Source organism: Neopsephotus bourkii, unplaced genomic scaffold, assembly GCF_033783945.1.
Source record: "Neopsephotus bourkii isolate Nb327-2 ecotype Australia unplaced genomic scaffold, CSIRO-AGI_Nbou_v1 NB_933, whole genome shotgun sequence".
In the NCBI taxonomy this organism is placed as follows: domain Eukaryota; kingdom Metazoa; phylum Chordata; class Aves; order Psittaciformes; family Psittacidae; genus Neopsephotus; species Neopsephotus bourkii.
In genome coordinates, this window is record NW_026901427.1 from 24,136 (window position 1) to 45,445 (window position 21,310).

The 21,310-nt window shown below is 37.8% G+C and overlaps 1 long non-coding RNA gene across 1 annotated transcript in view; it reads right to left on the reverse strand.

Annotated features, from left to right (window-relative positions):
• Nucleotides 1-4,173: 4,173 nt before the first annotated feature.
• The window catches only part of LOC133214739 (uncharacterized), a 38,277-nt gene continuing 21,140 nt past the window's right edge, over nucleotides 4,174-21,310 (reverse strand). The window contains exon 4 of the long non-coding RNA XR_009726215.1: nucleotides 4,174-4,400. This is a non-coding gene — a long non-coding RNA (uncharacterized LOC133214739). The remainder of the gene's footprint in view (nucleotides 4,401-21,310) is intronic.

Sequence of the window (21,310 nt, forward strand, 5' to 3'; positions counted from 1 at the left end):
CATGAACTTCTAATATCTTAATGTAGCCAAAATAAGAATAATCATGCACATTAAATGTACGGCACTATTGAAATAAAGATAAAAACAAACCCAAGAAACTAGTTGTGACTATGGGAACTGGAAGAAGTTAGGTGACATTTCTACTTTAGTGAACAACTGTCACTAAGATACAATTAACCATGGATAACTTAGTCTCAAGCAAAAGCTGATTTTGCCACCTGGCCTCTTGTAGGTCAAGCAGCTGGCAGTTAGCTAAAGTAACTCAGACTGAACCCAAAATGTAATGAGACAATAAGCATCTGCTGCAATGATTTATGACTTCTTAAGCAAGGCTGGAGGTGAAGCAGAAAACAGCATAGTAGCTAAAAAAAAACAAAACAACTGCTGAATTGAGTGAAAATAGGACAAGCAAGGAACTGGGAAAACTGCAAAAAGTGACCAGAACAGCCAACCTGTGAACATCCAGGACATTTAGAGATCAGATATGATTTCCTTAAGGATTATACATCTCTGGCATGTTTCGCACGGTTGTATATGCAGCTAGTAAAACTTGTCCATTATGTTATGGACAGTCCTTTGGTCACTGGCTGCTCAACTACTCAACCCCCACAATGAGAGTTTGAACAATGGATTTGGCAACCATGGGTGGGTTCAAAGGATCAATGAAACAAAGCTTTTTGGATTGAATGACTGAGACCCTTCCAGTTGCCACTGATCTCAAACCCTCTATTTAATGGGGCCTATTCCACCACTCTGCAGGGCTAATATCTTACCTCCCTCAAAAATAACTCATTTTTCCTAGGAACAAATGACCTAGAAACACCAATTTACATCAATTTTTACTTCAGAACTCTCCATACATAACAGTTTCCATTCACATAGGATTCCTGGGATTAAATGAAATTCTTAATACTTAAACTAATACTATAATCCAATTTTTCTCAGACATAATTATCCATTAGCAGTTACAGACAATAACTCTAGATCATTTACATGCCATGACTTTCTCATCAACAAATACATGAACTTGGATTTTAATTCCAATCAGTCATGAAATTATTCAACTAAAATTAAGTTCTGAACTCCAGTTTTGCTCCAAATCACTTCCTATCTACTTAGCTTTCTGTACATTTAGCTTACTTCTCTGAGCATAACTTTATTTGCAGGAACATGTACACCCTCCGTGTGCAAGCCAGACTGTGCACTGAAGACTTCAAGCTTGCTTCTCCTCCTCTCCTGCTGCTACTTACACTCCCTTAAGACTTTGAGTCCACTGGGCAATCTCACTCCTTGCAAGCAGTATAAATGGGTCCGAATCACAGGAATTACCACCTAGCACAGCTGTTATGCACAAGAGACATTACTGCAATGGGTAAGCTCTTCTGGCACTTTGATTTTTCTGTCATGCAAGAGAGAATGATGCAGACAGGTCAGTGTTTTCTATAAAGCAGGTTCTGTGCTTTTTTCAGGGGAAACCTTATGGTGGAAGTCCCTGGGCCACTGCGTATCAATTTCATTTTAGGTTTTGTCAGATTCTTCTGTTTCAGCATTTCCATGCAGACAGGTAAGGCACAGCTTGCCCAGGTTTTCTAAAACCTCTGTCAAAACAGGAACTTTCATTGAGTTCTCTTCAAATTTTTAAGCAGGCAGGTTCAAATCACTGGTACAGCCAATAAGAGTACAACAGTACGTACCTTTAATCAGTCATGTCACGACTCTTAATTATGAGACCATTAGAACCGTGGCTATAGAAGAAAAGTCTTTTATAGAAAGAACAGGGGGATAGACAAATCTCAGGGACAGAAAAGACTGAGAGGATGTGAAACTCAAATATCTATTTCTACCAGTCTTCATTTTAGCTGTTGGGTATGCAATCGCCAATTGTGGAAAGTCTCTTTGCATTCATAACTACAGTCTGCGTAACAAAGACATGAGAGTAGAAAGGTTTCTCAGCAGGAACATATCCTGTCACAGCTGATTCCAACCAGTGTGTAGGAAAGAATTGTCTTTATCTTACCGTGTTTGTGATCAGAAATATTTATTTCTTTGTTGCCATTTACAGAGTTTAACATGGAAACATAAAAATCCTCCAAAAAAATCAGTGGAAACAGTTTTACAGTCATTCTTTCAGAAACCAAATGCACTATAAATCAGCAGGAAAAATATTTCCATCAAGTTTTAGTTGTTACTTTTTGTAATTCTAGTCATCGGATTGAAGTCTGAAAATTCCTACTTATCCGTAAAATACATGAAAGAGCTGGTATCACTGAGGAAAGATTTTCTACCTTTGCTTTTTCTTGAAGGGATCAAGTAATGTGGAAAGAAATACCTGAGGATTAATTAAAATAATCTGCTCAACAAAGTACGGTAAGCCATGACTAAGCATAAAGGTATTTCAGCGTTCTGTCTTTGCAATTTTGTAGTATTTGTTAGAATTTTTAGAAATACTTTAGGAAGAGATTAAGAATTCCTTGTGACTGCAGCTTACAGCAAAATTTACAATCAGGTGGAAAAAAAACCCAAATGCATGAAACAATTATTTTTTTATAGTTAATTTCTCATTATGTCCACATAACTGAAAACTGCTGAATTAAATTCACACCACTGATAAAGCTCAATATTAATATAAATAATATTATTTCAGGTATACGTTATCAATGTCCCTTAATTGTAAGACCTGATTAGAAGATAAAATCATTTAAAATACCTAAAACCAGAAGATGTAGTTGGTTATAATGTATATAGAATTTTATAAATTATACTTGAAATAAGAACTGAGATGAGAGAAGACGCAGGTATGCATCCGGACAGCAGAACACAGAACTAGAAATTCTGGCAAAATCATCTTTCATTATTCTATTTAGTGAAGTGCAGCTGTATTAAATCTGGAGATGACAGTTCACTTAATGAGTGGAACAAATCAGCAGTTTGACAAGTCTTGCTTCCTCACTTTTTCCTGTTTCTCTTGGTTTTGATTCAGTTCCTTCCTTCCCACTTTCAGTAATGCAGTTTCCCCACCCTGTCTCACTGTCCAGGGTACACCATCCATATAATCTCAAGATTAAAGATTTAATGAGCTCAACAGCTTCTGGTTTCCCAAGCTAGTTTTCTGGCATTTTAGTGAGCTGGCTATGCTCATGTGCAAGGTAAGAAATACACCGTTTTTGCCAGAACTGGGGAAAGAGAAACAAGATAGGGATTTCCCCCTTTTTTCCCCCAGAAAGTTATTAATGTGCCTACAACTATTTTGTGTGACCCCATCTTATTACCATTTTTTTAAAGAGGAAACATACTGTCCATTCATCAATGCATAGGCTGTATCAAAGTTTCAAGATCTGTTAATATCTGCAGGGGAAAAGAAATGAAGACAAAACTTTTCTGTTCAATAAATGGAGGAAAGAAAAAAAAAAGTGAATCTGAAGATTTAGAGAAATCTCTAGTTGAAAGAAGCAATCCTGAAAGTTAACTCTGTCAAGTAAAACACTCTAGAAAGGTCATTGTAACTTTCCCATCTTGGAACAAGGAAGTAATGTTTCCTCTTTTATGAGTTTAACTGAACTATAAGAGTCGATTATGTGCTCCCTAAGAGATAATACTTTCACAAATGACAAATCAGGATTCACCTCAGTTAACCAGATGCCTATAACTGAGCTTGTAGCTGAGCTATACAGGGTCCCTATATGATCAGTGAAGGGAAATGGGCTCTTACAGAATGTGACTCATCTCACCTATGTTAGATAACGAATAAGACAAATTTCTCTGAGAAGTGCCTACTTCACTGCCTATGGACAAGGAGTCTTAGCAGGCTGTTGTAAGTATCCACACTAGAAGAACTGCAATCACAGTAACCAGTGGGAGAAAAAAAAAAAAGAGATGGTAACTGAGCCTTGTCATTACAGACAACTGCAAATACCCTATAGGCGCGTCATCTATGGAGAACCAAGACTTTACTCATATCCAAGTATGACACCCAGCCTTTTTTCATGAAAGCCCACTCTTTCCCAAATCACCATAAAAATAATGAATCTTGTTCATCTTGATGAATTTAAGACTTGGACCTAACATCTGAATGAGATGTGTCTGAATGAGGCACTTTCTTATAATAACACAGTAATGAAAGATTACGGATAATTGAAAAAAGTATATACTGCAGTAAAAAATAAATATAGCTGTAAGTCCAACATGCTTTTTATGGTTTATGTGTGGATGTATGTACAGAACAGCTACCCCAGATGACCAATAGGAAAGCAATCTTATGTTTGCTGCTAGTTTTTATTAACAATTTTTGGCAACTTCCACATTCTGTTTGATTTTGCTTCTCAAACCAAGTTCATAACATGGTAAGTGGAATTCATACACCTGGAGATGAAGCAGCAACCCTGTTCTTCATGATTTGAAGGCTGGGAAAAGATAAGCCAGAGTAAAATTTGGTTGAGAAGGAGCAGCTCACTGGACACAGAGAGCAGAACTGATCTGAAAGTTTATGATTACTAGTATTTACTGATTGTAACCAAATAAAAGATTCCAACATCAGACAGACGATATACTTGTACTTATGCACATGCCTTTATAATCTGTGAAAACATTTTTTCTTCTAATCATAATATTTAAGATTTTTACTGACAGAAAAAAAATAATTTCACAATATTAAGTAAATTGTGTACTATAAAACAGCATACATGGCACCTTTTATAAATTAAGCATTAGTTAAGCTACTAATGCATTTATTACTTCTAATATCATCACACTGATGTATGGAAAGAAATACTAAGACCTTGCAATTTAACTTCCCCTGTCAATCAGGCCAAGGTCAGGGATATAAATACCTGTGAAAAGAAACAGGTAAGGGGACTACACAGGATAGAAACATTTAATTTTAAATCTAAGGAGTGCTTTCGTTTTTGAGAAATTCTTATAATTATTTTGCTTTAGACAAGAACACCAATTTTCACTTTCTATTATGGAGAAATGTAAAAAAAAAAAGAAATCATAATTTTGTTACAAAACATAGGGTACAATTTCATGTAAAAAATGGAAGAACTAAATGTGCTGGCAGACTCTCTTAGTTTTGTTGCCTGAAGTGCTTTAAAACAGAAATGACAGCTTTTTCATAATGGTAATCACATAAAGATTTCTTTTCTTAATATGTGTAATTATGTAAATTCTGGTTTTGATACAACAAAGGGCTATTGCATTGTGGTTGGATACCTATACAACAAAAAGTCATGCGGTTTGATTTTTCTGTATCTGTTAAGATATACTGTTTTGTATTGATATTTTCTTTCGTTCTGAAGCAGACCACAAAACACATCAGAAACCCTCTGAATGCCTTACCTTTCCAACTGATAAGGAAAACAAAGAAAATATATTTCGAGAAGGCTGTAATCAAGCCAAACAGTGCAATATAAAAGGAAACTTTCTGCATGAATATGATGGAAATGGGAATTTCATGCATCCAGCACCAGGCTAAAATTTAAGTGTTCTCACATACTCTGAGTTTGAAATAACAAAACAGTGACTATGTGGTTCATCATTACCTCAGCTCTAAAGTACTGCAAGCATGCTGTGTAAGACTGGCCATGAAAAGCACTCTATCATTTAATGCAAATAGTCTCACACTCTCAGAGGAAATGGCCACTACAATATCCAGAAAATCAGAATGCATTTAAGGTAGGAAATTAAGACGTATTCAGGGAAAAAAAATAATCCTGCATTTCCCTCTAACTTTTTGTGCAGACCTTTTATTATTTAACTTTGGAAATCCTGTTCTTTCACAGCCTTCTGAGTTTCTTGAAAGTGTAAAACCATGATAGGATGCCATAAAAAAAATGTAGAAACATGTCTGGTCTATCACAATTACATTTCTTCGTGCACCTTCAAAAATTGTAATTTGTCCCTACTATGCATGATGAAAATTGCAGCCTTCTTCCACAATACATATGTCAATCCATAAACATTTCATATTCGTACCTACATGGCTCTCCATTCACACTTTAGAATTCTGATCCAACCCTCAAATAAAATAAAGTAGAATAAAATCAGATAAACAAGTTTATTTCATAAATACAAAAAACAGATTTAGTATTTATTTATTTATTAGGGACTGGAATTCCTCACCTTAGTAGGAAAGCACAAGATTTTTAGGACTGTAATACTGACAGTAGGACTAGGATGATGACAGTGTGTGTGACATACTGTGGGAGACCAGGAAATCTGAAAGCAAGCAGCAAACAATAATGCACCCCAGGTAAACTCAAGGTTGCCTTTGCTGAGGCAAAAGTTTATAATACTATACTGCATTATTTCAGTTAATCTAGCCAGAAAACCCACGAGGAGAGATAATTCTAGAGTTAGTCCTCTTAGTCCTCCACCAAAAGAAAAAAAAGGAGGAGCTTTCCTTACAGGAGATACACTTGAAAATCTGTTTCAAATGTGCATTACAATAGAAGATTTGGAACGTAAGAACAAAATTAACCGTTGCAAATTGCCAAAACTAAAGGAAAAGTACTCACTAGTTTTGACAGAACACCCCTCCAAAGTAACTAAAATGTTATTGTAGATGTGCAAGCTGTCCAAAGTAAGTTGAAGTAAGTTGCTAGCGTACATGGCCTGGGTTCCCCTCCTGCCCTGAATATAATCTAAGTACTAGTTCTGCTTCCCACTCATTTGTAGTCTGACGACATTTTCTCACACTGCAAATGAATTCAGTTCAGTGTGGGAAAAGTTGCATAGAATTGTCACAGAAAAAAAAACGTAAGTGAATATCAAATGCCAACAGAAAAGACACTTATTAATGTCCCTTCAGTTTAAAGACAAGGATGTTGTGCAGGACCGTGTCAAATGCTTTGCACACGTCTAGGTAGACAATGTCAACTGCAGTTCTGTAGCCCCATCATAGAAAGCCACCAAATTGGTCAGGCAGGATTTCCCCTTTGCATATTTTTCATGTGCCTTAGCATGCCTTCCAGGAGAATCTGCTCCAAGATTTTGCCAGGCACAGAGGTGAGACTGACTGGTCTGTAATTCTCCTGGTCATCCATTTTCCCCTTCTTGAAAATGGCAGTTATATTTCCCTTTTTCCAGTCGTTGGGAATTCACCTGACTGCCATGGTTTTTCAAATACGATGGACAGTGGCTTAGCAACTTCAATCACCAGCTCCTTCAGGACCTGCAGATGGATTTCATCAGGTCCTATGGACTTGTGTACATTCAGGTTTTTAAGATGATCTCGAGCTTGATCCTCTCCTACAGTAGGCCTAGGGTCTTCATTCTCACAGTCCCTGCAACTGTATTCCAAAACTTGAGCAGCGTGGTCAGAACACTTGCCGGTGAAGACTGAGGCAAAGAAGTCCTTGAGAACCTCAGCCTTCTCCAAATCAAGGGTTGCCAGTTCTCCCATGTCCTCCCCAAGAGGGCCCATGTTATCCCTAAACTTTCTTTTGGTAGCAACATACCTACATAAGCCCTTGATACTACCCTTGATGCCCCTGCCAGGCTCAATTCTATCTGGGCCTCAGCTTTCCTGACATGATCCCCAGCTTCCTGGACAACGTCCCTGTATTCTTCCCAGGCCGCCTGTCCTTGCTTCCACATTCTATAAGCTTCTTTTTTCCTTCATACCTGAGGAAGCAGTATGATCTTCCAAAAAATGCTTTGTAAGTTCTTATTTTAACCCCAGCAGAAGAGTTTAGCTGCACTGAATCAAAGTGACTTATGCTGGTTTAAACCAGTTGAAAATCCAGACCAATAAACTTAGACTACCTTCTGATAATACTCCCATTTAGAAAAAGTGAAAGTCAATACACTGAAGGGCAAAACTTGAATGTGACTGCGAATTCTACACTCAATGATTCTAGTAAACTTACTGCCTTAGTAGCAGAGTTCTTAATCATATCCTCTCAAGACCAATGGACTTATTAAAAAACAGGACCACAAACCAGAAGTCTTTCCAATTCCATTTCTTTTGATTAAATAAAATTTACTCTGATTTTAAACAACGGTCAGTACAAATAGGTTATATATTATTAGACTCCATAAAAAACTTTAATTATAACTAAAAAACCCAACTATAAAGGGTAAGCATCTAAGTATGGTTCCTGCTTAAAGAAAAAAAATAAATCATCAAAACCTAAGTAAGAGATTTCATGGGAAAATGAAAATAGTTCATATTGTTATGTCCCTTCCAACTGAACCACTCTAGTGTAGTGTAGTGTAGTCTAGTCTATAGAAAAATTACAGATCTTAAAACACAATCTTATTAGTATTTCTGCTACAGATTTGCAAAGATTTGCAGCCAGCATGAGATTAATATCCTATGCAATTCCTTTCATTAAGGTACTGCACATGAGAAATTTACTCCAGGCATGCCAATAGGAAGACCATTTAGAGATCAATCAGAAGGAATTTTTAGCTGGAATAAAATAATCAGACACAGTAACACTCTGGTATAGACAAGCAGAGTTAAACACAACTATAAAAAAAATTATATTGTAACAACATAATGAAATGGATTAGAATATTTAATTAAAAAAAAACCACCAGCAATACCTGTTTCTGGAGCTGCCAAAATGCCAGTGAAGTGATGGGCTATTTAAACAGAACCTTGTAAATGTGATGCAGCAGGGTGATGTAAATATGCCAAATTACATTAAAGGTTTATGTGGAGCTCACACTGAAGCAAAACAGCTACTATGAATCTAATACTGTCTCTTCTGTGGACCTGATACCATCATAACCGGGGAAAGTTACCATCTCAGCAAAAACTGAAGTCTGATATTTGAAATGATTTTACGCTTTTCAGGAAAAGCATACGTTTAAGTTGCAGAAGAAAGGCAAGTATTACTTTGTGTCTAGTACAATGTAAAGTACATAATAATTAGTTTTCTTCTGCTGGATTTAATGAAACTTTCATATAACTGTAGGTTTATAACATTTACAAGCTTGATAAATTCAAAATTCCTGGAAAATATTAAAAGGGAACATCTGACTTAACAGTTAATGAATGTGCCCTGCTAAACAGTATGGGACCTATAAAAAAAAAGACCAAATACCACAGGCTAAGGAATTCAATATTACTTAAGAAAAGAGCTTCAATCCAGGAAATCTGCAATCCCAAACAATCAAGAACATACCAGATACCTGATTAAAGGGACCACAGAATGAAAGAATATCCATTTGCCTAACTACGATTCTGGTTGTCCTGGTATTACATTGCTCCGTTAAATACTCTTTGGACAGATAGGGACTTTGTAATCTAGACTCTTGAAAGTATAAAAAAAAAATAAATGTGTGTGTGTCAGAGAATAATATATTAGATCATATTATCTCAAGCAGACAGGAATATACAAATGACTAAGTGAGCTAACAGCAAGAACCTACAGGCCCCCCTTCATAAGCTCCAGTGTATGAGATATAAAAGTTGCCTGTGTTTTTATCTGTATTCTGCTCTACAACCATGACAACACAGAATCATAGAATCATAGAATGGTTGGGGCTGGAAAGGACATTAAAATCATCTAGTTTCAACCTCCCTGGCATTGGCAGGGCACACCTCACACTAGACCATGTCATCCAAGGCTCTGTCCAACCTGGCCTTGAACACTGCCAGGCATGGGGCATTCACCACTTCTCTGGGCAACCTGTCCCAGTGCCTCATCACCCTCACTGTAAAGAACTTCTTCCTTTTATTACCTGAACTTCCCCTGTTTCAGTTTAAACCCATTACCCCTTGCCCTATTGCGACAGTCCCTGATGAATAGTCCCTCACCAAAATCCTTGTAGGCCCCCTTCAGATACTGGAAGGCTGCTTGTCCAAGAAGCTTCTCTTCTCCAGGCTGAACAGCCCCAGTTTTCTCAGTCTGTCTTCATGAGGGAGGTGCTCCAGCTCTCTTATTGTCCTTGTGGCCTCCTCTGGACTTGTTCCAACAGTTCCATGTCCTTTTTATGTTGAGGACACCAGAACAGCACAGATTTAATTTCCACCTTGAAAATGGCATTAGCTACTATAATTTCCTTGGTAACTACAAACTCAGTGGACACTGAAAGAAAAAAACCCTGACCTACTTGTACATATACTGGAGATAGAATCAAATGCACTTACTAAGAAAGAAACCTAACAAAAAGCTCCTTAATATCTGAGGTGGCTAAAAAGGTTAAGCAAAAACAAGGCATAAGAATTAGAACAGGAGAGAGTATGCACTCTCTTCTGTTGAAACTCAGTGTTCATATGGACTACAGATATTAAAGACATATCTATACTAGTAATACTTATTTCAGTTCTAACAATCACATGTATAAAAAAGAAAACAGGAAGAATAAAAACATAACAGAAGGAAGTTCAGAGAGGAATTGTAATTATAATGTTAAAAATATATGCAGAGGTATGGAAAAAGGTACCATAAAAAATGGAAAAAAATTCTGGGCTCTGTAATTTAGAAAAGAATATGTGGGCTTATAAAGCAACAAATGATACAATGAAAATATTGATTGATGGCTTGGCTTCGTGAGCAACGATGACATTCTTGTTCAGAATGCGTGGGTAAAGCTCTTCCTGAACCTTCGTTAGCAAAGACAGGCCTTCCTCCTAGGAGAAGGAAAACTCCTGTCTTCAAACCCAGGCTGATGGAGCTCATCTGGCCTTGTATGGTCTTCCATCAGAGAAGGACACTCTTACAAAACCTACGACCTGTGGGCTTTGCTGTCACCATCCTAGTTAGCTAGGCTGTGTCAGTTAAACCTCAGGTGTAAAGGGTGGAGCCAGTTCTGCACAAGCTGCACCTCACCTAAAAAATCCACTGCACAGGCTGGAAGGGCTCACTCTCACTTGTCTGTATGGACAGGTGAGGGTCGAAACGGTAAGTGACAAGGTGCGTGGGAAGCTGCAAATCCAACCTTGCATGCGGGTGGGCCAGTACATGGGTAGCTCGAGATCGCTCAGGAGATGACAGTCCTAGTTGGACACTTCCTGATTTCCTAAGTACCCTTTTTTTCAACCAGATCTGCATATCCCACTTGCTCTTGGTCACTGTGCTTGTAGTAGCTGGTATCAATCAGAAACAAAAAACTAGTGAAAAATTGACAAAAAGAAATGCTTAAAACACCCCCTTTTCTCAACTTTGTGGTTCTTTTCTTGTTTACTATTAGGGGCTGAGCTCGCGTGGAGCATTTCAGATACCACATAGGTCTTTTCTCACTGTTACCTAATAAGCTGTTTATCAGGAAACATAATTTCAATCAATCAATATTCCAAAAGCTTCTTCCTTCCCCTTATGATATATGCAAGTTTCTCACCACACTCATAACCGATGCAATCCTGTTCTCTCCCCAGAACTGTACCCTCAGTTTCACCCGATATCTCCATTCTTGTTCAGGCAGTATCTGTGAAGTACTGACTATTCAGAAGACAATGTCAGCTACTTGTGTTATTGTCAGTCTATGTGTCCTTTTCCTTCTATCAGCTTTCCTTGCTGTTCTCCTCTACCCAGCAGCATTAGTAAGTAACTTTTACCTTTCCTTCATTTTCTCCATCCACCACAACAGAGCAGAGTCTCTGCATGTAAAGGAAGCCTTGCAATCACTGACTGGGAGAACCTAACATGAAATGTTCTTTACTAAGCTGATTATTCAGTAAATACAACAGATTGTTTCCTTTTTCTCTGAAGAATGGGTTATCAACTCCAATGAGAGGCTGAGTATCAGGAAAACGAACAACAGCTTTGATCCAATACAGCCAGTTCTACATTCTTGTGTCTGAAAGGACTTAAATACCCCCTAAGGAAACACAACAGTTTTGTGTTAGCAACCATGTGCCTCAGTATAAATCCTAAGCAACAAGCACTCAAATAATCATTTTCTTGTATGTGGGCCTGTTAATACCCTTAAAAACCAGAACTGGTAATCCAGTTCCAGATCCTCTCTGTATTATTCCCAGCCAACCTGAAGGTCTGTTAACAACATTATTACCTCCAAAAGAATTTTTTACCTCTCAACGGAAGCATCACCAGTATCTACTTAGGTTTTATCAAGACTTCACACTGGAAATGGAGACACCAAAGAGTATTAGCAAATCAGTTGAATGTTTTTTCTCATTTGTTCTAGTAATTTCCTGGATTTTGTTCTATCACTTCTAAAACACTGAAACACTAAATTAAATTGAAACACTGGTGCTTTAATAAAAGTAGTAATGGAAAACAGACATGTTTTGCATTATTCAATAAACAATCCTGAAAACCGCACAACACTTATCAAGGCATCAAAAAACCCAACAGGCATTGAGGACCGCCTTTCTAAAGGTAGTAAGTTGTGTACTGCTGGCAAGTATTACAGAGTTTCTACAAGTTAGGCCAAACTACCTTGACTCTGAAATGAAACACCTTCTCTATTTACAGACAGAAGACAGCTGTGAGAGCCACTCTTCACTTTTCTCCAGTGCAAGGCTACAACTTCATAGTTCAGGATCTCTGCAGCAATTTCCTTGCTCTCTGAGCTAAAATGCAAACAGGAACAGGAGAAGGCACTCAGCTACTACTCACTTCTTGAAAGCCATGTGCTGTCTCCTGGAAGATGCAGTGAGCCATAAGAGAGCATTCTTAAGCACAGTCCAGCTTGTATGCTGCTTGTTAGATTACAGTAAGCTTGAGTAAAACAATTTTAAATATGATTATCTACTGCTGCTGTCAAACAACAATTTGAATTTAGGAAGAATAGTGGTAATAGTTTTGGTTTGGTTCTCCATCTAAGTTTAAACTAGGTTATAAGTTGAACACTTATCCAAAAGCACACTCAATGCATTGTTTTTTTAAAAATATCCATAGATCTTAAAACCTACTGCTGGCTGCATTTCTATTTGCTTGATTATTTTTGTATAGAAAAGACATGCAATATACATACTATAGAAGCTAACAACAAGAACAAAATGCAGTCAAGTATGCATAATTTTCTATATAATGAATGTCAATTAGTTTCAGTAAAACTGGGCAAAATCTTGATGTACTTCTGGCTAGTTGTTTCAGTTAGCACTATCTATTGGTACCTATTACTGCAGTGACACAAAGGTACATACTACAAATGTCTTTAGTTGTCATGTTCACAGATTGCTACTGTGGCTGACAGTCTTTGGCTTAATAGGTGAATTTGACTGATAGGTGAAAGCATATAAGTATACATTTGTTGGTTTGTTTTTCTTTAAAAAAGAATCCATGTATATGTTGAATAATATGGCCACTAACATAGAAAAAATCTGGACTTCATAACATCAGAAAGTGTGTTTAGGTTTGAACGTTTCACTTATCCAACCTTGTTCAGGAAGTGATTTATGGATACTAGGTCACCCTCATGAGAAACTTGATGCACTATAATCTAACGGAATATAATTCACATGCAAAAGAACATAGGACTAAATTAATTTGATTTGCACATTATACTTTTACACAATAATATGTTCCCAAGTGACTACTCCTGAATTTATGTCTGAATTTGATCAAATAAATTAGATCTTCCTGGTACAAGGCATTTAGAATAGATGGACCAATGTTACACCTGTATTTTAAAACAGAATGAGAAAATTGTATTTGCCAGCATTTCAGATCTACTACACCAGCCGAAACACCTGGACATGTGTGTTTGGGCCATGCATAGATGGACTGATGCAAAATCAACAGCATCAGCAATATCTCAGAATAGTTATGCGCGCACACCTAACTCACTACAGGAGCAGAGAAAGGCTGATTCACATATTTGTCCACAAATGACCCACACAGAGAGACTGCTGCTGCTCTGCCTATTCAGGATTGCAAATTATACCAGAAAGTGGCAGAGTAGTAGATAAGAAGAAGATAAGCAGGGGTAAGCAGGGTCAGGCCCAGTTAGTACTTGGATAGGAGACCATCTGGGAATCATGGGTGCTGTAGGCTTTCCCACACGACATCCTTGTCTGTAAACTGGAGAGACACCAATTTGATGGGTGGACAACTCGGTGGAAAAAGAACTGGCTGGATGCCCGCACACAAAGAGTTGTGGTCAACTGCTCAACGTCCATTTGAAAACCAGCAATGAGTGCTGTCCCTCAGGGATCAGTGTTGGGACCAACCTTGTTCAACATCTTTGTTGGTGACATGAACAGTGGGATTGAGTGCACCCTCAGCAAGTTTGCCAATGACACCAAGCTGTGTGGTTCAGTTGATAAGCTGGAGGGAAGGAATGCCATCCAGAGGGACCTTGACACGCCACACCTGGGTGGGAGCAATCCCAGGCACAGCTACAGGTTGGGCAGAGAAGAGATTCAGAGCAGCCCTGCGGAGAAGGACTTGGGGGTGTTGGTTGATGAGAAAATGAACATGAGCTGGCTTCAGTGTGCGCTAGCAGCCCAGAAAGCCAACCGTATCCTGGGCTGCATCAAAAGGAGCGTGACCAGCAGGTCGAAGGAGGTGATCCTGCCCCTCTACTCTCCTCTTGTGAGACTTCACTTGGAGTATTGTGTGCAGTTCTGGTGTCCTCAACATAAAAAGGACGTGGAACTCTTGGTACAAGTCCAGAGGAGGGCAACGAGCATGATCAGGGACTGGGGCACCTCCCGTATGAAGACAGCCTGAGAAAGTTGGGCTGTTCAGCCTGGAGAAGAGAAGGCTGCATGGAGATCTCATAGCAGCCTTCCAGTATCTGAAGGGGGCATATAGGGATTCTGGGGAGGGACTCTTCATTAGGGACTGTAGTGATAGGACAAGAGGTAATGTGTTAGAACTTAAACAGGGGAAGTTTAGATCGGATATAAGGAAGAAATTCTTTCCTGTTAGGGTGGTGAAGCACTGGAATAGGTTGCCCAGGGAGATTGTTAATGCTCCATTCCTGGCAGTGTTCAAGACAAGGTTGGACGAGGCCTTGGGTGATATGGTTTAGTGTGAGGTGTCCCTGCCCATGGCAGGGGCATTGGAACTTGATGATCTTAAGGTCCTTTCCAACCCTAACTATTCTATGATTCTGTAAGTTGCAGTAATTTACTGGCCAACTGTTACAGCATTTAGTTGTTCTAAAGAAAAAAACCCAACTTGGACTCTACTTCTTATTCCCTAAATTAGGGATAGCTGGTCAAGTTAATTCATATTAATGAGCTCTAGATTAAATCTTAAATCTAATTCACATCAAACTCATTTCAGAATCCATGGTATTTAGCAAAAGCAGGGATTTTAGTAATTGAAAAGTAAAGAAACACTGCCATAAAGCTACAGATAGAAGACAAACCAAGAGAGAATAAAGACAGATTTATTTGTACAAAAGTAGGAAAAAGGCAGAGGGGAAAAAAGGTCGAGATATAGACTATGAATTAGGAAAAGTATCATGCTTCATTTATTCCCCTGATGTTCTGATACTAACTCTTAACAGGAAACTGGCCACTCTCAGAAATGCAGCAATGAAAGTTTCAGGTTTCCTGTAACAGCATTAAACATGCTGCAAAACATCTGAACCCTCTTTAATAAGAAACATCTCACATACGGATTTTTTCTGTAACTTAGATGAAGTGGTAAAAATAGTAAATCTAGTAAAGAAAATCTGGGATTTTAAATAATCAGATATAAGGAAGAAAGAAATGGGAGCACAGAAAAAAAAAAAAGAATGGAGTACCAGAAAAGAACAATCAAAACCTGACAAAATCCATTGTCTTTGCCAGGTTATCCTCAGTAGGAAAAAAAAAAAACACCAAGAAAGAAAACACGAGATAATGTCAGAAGCAATATCACTATGATAATCAGATGCGTCTCATTTCATAGTTTGCTCTAGTTCCTCGCTTCTTTGTAGGAGACACGGGACAGTATCACTACCGAAAATGGTTAATCTGACATTACCTGCAAATAAAGTAACATTAATTTTTATGTTTTAATGGCCTTTTAATACCTCAGGTGATACTGATACAAGAAAAATATGCTGTTAATACCTGGATTTTAACAATTAAAACATAGGTCAAATTAAGAAAGATATTTAATCACTTTTGATGTTATGTGACATTACATGAAAAAAGCATAAAAACCTCCAGAGATTCTGCCAAAACATATAAAATTTACTTGTTCATTTATTCATTCTTACTTATTATGAAGCTTGAACTGAAGTGTAGCATTCTGTTTTGCTTTAGAAAAAGAAAAATATTTTAAAGTTTGAACAGAAAATAATTAACCTGTAATTTTCAACTTCCTTCCCCACTCAGCAAAAATCAATTTGACATTTTACACTCGCTCTTAATTTATCTCAGTTCCATTTGGATATTGATTCTTCTAGCCAAAAAACTGGGATGAAATAACATGTGTATGTTGGAGCATGAGTTTACTTCAGTGACACATGCATTCATTCCTTTTACTAGAGAAGAACGCTGTGCTTGAAACTGTTGACAACTATTCTGAATCTTGGTGTTCTATAAACTTTCTAATCAGTGAGAAATTTGTAGTGGCATATTTGTGTTTGAATTTCATCCTGAGTATAAAGCTACAACAAAGATCAAAAAGACTGCCAGAGTTCATCATATTTCAATTGCCTCTTCCTCATTTCATAGCTTACAGAAAAACATGTCACATTACTTTCTTTGCTAGTATCTATTTTATATAAACATTTACTTACACAAATGGAGTCTTTTGATCCATCTAACTGGGAAATGCACTCACTTGTTAGAATAATCCAAATCTGACATTTAAATTGGGTATATTTCATCTGTGTTTTTGCTTTTCCCCTACTCTTAAGGGACACCTGCACAGTGAAGAACAGACAGATCTTGTTCATCCCTGATAAGCTCACAGAGGCTTAGCTATAATATAGTCTTGCTTAATCCTCATTGGTTTTGCCTACTGAGCACAAGGCTGTTGCCTTGACAACACAGCTGCAGTTGCCACAGCATCCAGAGCCACATGTGATGTCCAGGTTTACGGCATGGCGCAGTTGAAAATCTATTATTCAGTGCTATTTTCTACAAGTCAAGGCTAAAAATAAAATCAGTGAAAATCTTCCACACATTCTATGTCTTCTCTTACAACCTTTCGTATTACTTACTTACAAAGACATTCCCTCTATGGGATGGACACTTGACACTCAGGAGCCATGAGAATTTTTGGTGCACACAGTCTAAGGGAATTCTTTATTCAATGCATGTCATTTACATGTAACATGCAAGTAAGAATTAATCATCAGGTGGTGATACAAGATGACAGACAGAATTAGGAAACATATAAAAATGCAGGAATCTGGAAAGTAAAGACATCACAAACGGAGACAATTCTACTTTTTTAAACTTTTTGACACACACCACACCCCCCCCCAAAGGAAATGACATATGTTGTACCCAATGAACTGGTTTTGAAGTTGAAAATCATGCTAGACTATGCAAAGCCTACCATATATTTTATGCCTCACCTCACATCTTAGCCATGGCAGGTGACTGTCTATCCTCTTGAGGCAAATTTAGGACAGAAGTAAGGCACAGAATTTCAACATTAGCGACAGTTAGGCATTGAAATAACTGCTGAAGGCTATGTGGAATAATGCGTGAATTCTGGATGACTTTCAAGGTTGCACATTCTACTTTAGAAAACAGTAAGTGTATGGAAATTCTACAGCCACATACTATACAGAAAAGTTGATTTGATGATAACAGCATTATAACTCATTACTGAAGTTCAGAATAAATCAATCTACAGTAATCTGTCACACTGGCAATTTTAAAGATGCATGTATTCTGGAGCTTCACAGATATACAGCAGATTAGCCCAAGAGCTACACACACGAAGTTCCAGTGCCCAGCTAAGTAGATGTACTTCATTTCTATGAAACACAAGAAAACCTCCTATCTGTCTTCCAGTGAGTTCTGGGCTTATGTCCTCTTTGTATGAGGACACACACAACTTGGTCCTTAGAAGTTACAGGTGTACTCATCACTTAACTGTGATGAATTTACTCATGACTCTCCAGCACTCAGACTAGTTGTTTTAGAACAGAACAAGTCCATGTTTCTAAACTCTTCTCTTCCAAACAGGCTGATTGCTATCAAACTGCCAAGTGGGAATGACCAACAGCCTGTACAAACTCCCTAACTCTGGAATTTTTAGCAATGTCCTCGGCAAAACTCTACTCAGTTGTAAAAAAAAGTAAAACAACATGGACAACTGAATCCAGCGTCGGGGAAAATTCCCTGGCACTCTGTAACCTACTAACATTCACATAACCAAGGAAGTGAGACCTCACGTGGCATAAAACCTTCTGACCCTAGAGCTTGGGAGGTTGTTATCCTGCATTTGCCTGTCAATAAAGCAACTTTGTTGTGAACAGCAGCACCAAACAAAATCTACTGAATATTAAACTAAAATGAAATGTAGCCTCTTTCAAGCATTAGAAATAATAGTAGTGGTCTGTGGTGGTCAGAAACTCCAGAACAAAATGAGGCTGATGGAATTTAAAATTGAGAAACAAACCAAAAATTTGAAGCCAAAACCACATGATTTGCACAAACAGAAGCCAAAAATCCTCTATTGTTTCAGAGGCCATATTTCCAAATTAGTGCTGTAAGTTATGACTGATCATTTGACTCATCTCTAGTAAAACAAGCTGAGAATTCTGAATTAGCCTAGAGAACAAAGATTTCACAGGAATATTAATTTTTTTCTTTTTCTGAGAAGGAGGAGCATTATTACTACCGTAAATCAACAAATCTACTGAGTCTCTGATATTGTCCTAGAAATATTTCAGAATGAGTATGAAGTAGGGGTCAGCAAAAAGTTGCTGAGATTGTGCAAGCTGACCTATGTAGCTATTTGTACTACCTGGAAGTATACAGCTGCAAATAATAAATGAAATATAGCAAATTAAGAACACGGAAAGGTAGATAATGGTTAATGCCTGGTAAGTCAGTCATATAGCACTAACTGATAGGCACAAGATATTACAAGCTGTAATTTATAATGTTCTATCAGTTTCAGTTGACTTAGTAAGTTTGGGAACTTCTCTGGGTATCTGATTTGTTCCGAATCATTGGATCAAAATTCTAGTCTCACATCAATCAAGAGCAAAAGTTCAACGGAAAACTAAAAGTGGATATAGACAGGTGAGGAATAGAATGAATACAGACATAGAATAGTTAGGTTTGGAAAGGGCCTTAGGATCATCTAGTTCCACCCCCCTGCCACGGGCAGGGACACCTTATGCTAAACCATGTCATCCAATCATAGAATAGTTAGGGTTGGAAAGGACCTTAGGATCATCTAGTTGCATCCCCCCTACCATGGGCAAAGACACCTTATGCTAAACCATGTCATCCAAGACTCCATCCAGCCTAGTCTTCAACACTGGCAGGGATTCACAGCTTGGAGCATTCACAACTTTGGGCAACCTATTCCAGTACCTCACCACCCTCACAGTAAAGAACTTCTTCCTTTTATCCAACCTGAACTTCCCCTGTTAAACTTTTAACCCATTACCCCTTGTCCGACAGTGCCTAATGAAGAGTCCCTCCCCAGCATTCTTGTAGTCCCCCTTCAGACACTAGAATGCTGCTACGATATCTCAATGCAACCTTTTCTTCTCCAGGCTGAACAGCCCCAACTTTCTCAGCCTGTCTTCATATGGGAGGTACTCCAGTCCCTGATCATCCTCGTGGCCTCCTCTGGACTTGTTCCAACAGCTCCATGTAATTTTTATGTTGAATGATCAGTATTACAGGCTGTAATCTCAGCAAAACCTTAATGAAATCATTACGAACTTTGTGCAGCTAGCAGAGCAAAGCCATGGCAAGAAACCATGGTTTGTAAGGGGATTACTGCATGAATTCCTATCTAGTGGGAAAGACAACACAAGAAAAAGCAAAAAAAAAAAAAGATAATTTCAAAATTTATCAAGTGGGCAATAATGGCTGGCATAGAAAGGGAGGGAGGGAGTATTGGGGGCCCAGACTGAAACATTTGAAAAGAAGTTTTAAGGTGGATACAGAAATGGGATGGTGACAAGCTACACACAGCACCAATATTTTACATAAATACACAGGGAATAAGGCTATGTATTTCAAACATCACAAAAATGATTTTACAATAATTAAGAAAAATGTCAAAAAAAGAAAACAATTGTATTAGTCTGTAGCTGAATAAGGAAGGTGATGTTTTAAAAATACTGTTCAGTAAGTACGCAAAATAAAATCATAGTCAATCTAGCCATATTCCTTACACTACAAAGTTATGCAGTGCTATAGTGCACAAGAGAGATTCTATACAGAAATTATTTTATTGGTTTAAACTTTTTCAGACTATTCTGACACTGGCAGATTTTTTATCTGACTACATATCAACTAATCTAATACAAAAACAGCAAGGTGTTAAAAATCTTTTTGTGTGTGTGTGTGCACTGACTTACTTAACAGAAACTCACTATGCGCCCAGAAAAAGTCAGTGTTCTAACCTAACTTGCAATTCAATGCTAATGACTGCAGAATAAGAATGGGCTGAAGATGGCATCCTGGCTCCATTACCATGTGGCAAATGCATTTCCAGGAACAAAGCAAGAAACAAGAGTGAGGTACGTCTGGAGAAACAGGGAGCTTTGTTTTGTCCCCTGCTGAACTGGAACTTTATAGTAGATGTTCACGGAAAGGTGACTTGGTGATTTTAGTTTAGATGGAGCAAGAATAAAGTAAGTCAAGAAGCAGATAAAAGCTTGACCTCATGGTTAACGGATTTCAGATGTTAAAGCCCAAATAAGGCATTGCAATGGATCTTGTGGTAAAAACACTTGCAAGAAGATTTAATCAATTGACACAAGAGTTTGTTTCTTAGCAACACAGGTCACCAAGAATACATCACTCGACTCATATAATTGATCTTCTGTTGAATACGGTTAAATTTAGGTTTTCGATTTTTCCTCTCAAATATCTGAAGTATAGCAGCTTACATGACAAAAAAGATAAGGTTTAGCACAGCTATGAACACAGCCTCTGACAATCACTTTCTATTTTCAGGAACAGTAGAACTGAAAATGTAAAGAAAATTATAGTGTGTTTCAGAGTTTCTGGGAGGACTTTGTTATTGGTTTTTTTTTAACCACCCAACAAACTGTAGCAAGTGTTCCCCATCTGTCTGGGCCATATTTGTCAAATTAGACCTATGAATTTAAAACTATGAATTCTATTGCTTTCAGAAGAAAAAATATGATCTGACTTATTTTCCTGCAGACTTACAGGCTACATATTAAATAACCAATATAGATAATTGGGACCTTTGAAAGAATGCATTAAGAGAGACAATACCAATTTTCTAAGATAGCAAGATAGTACAGTGATAAGCTAGATACAGTAGGCCTA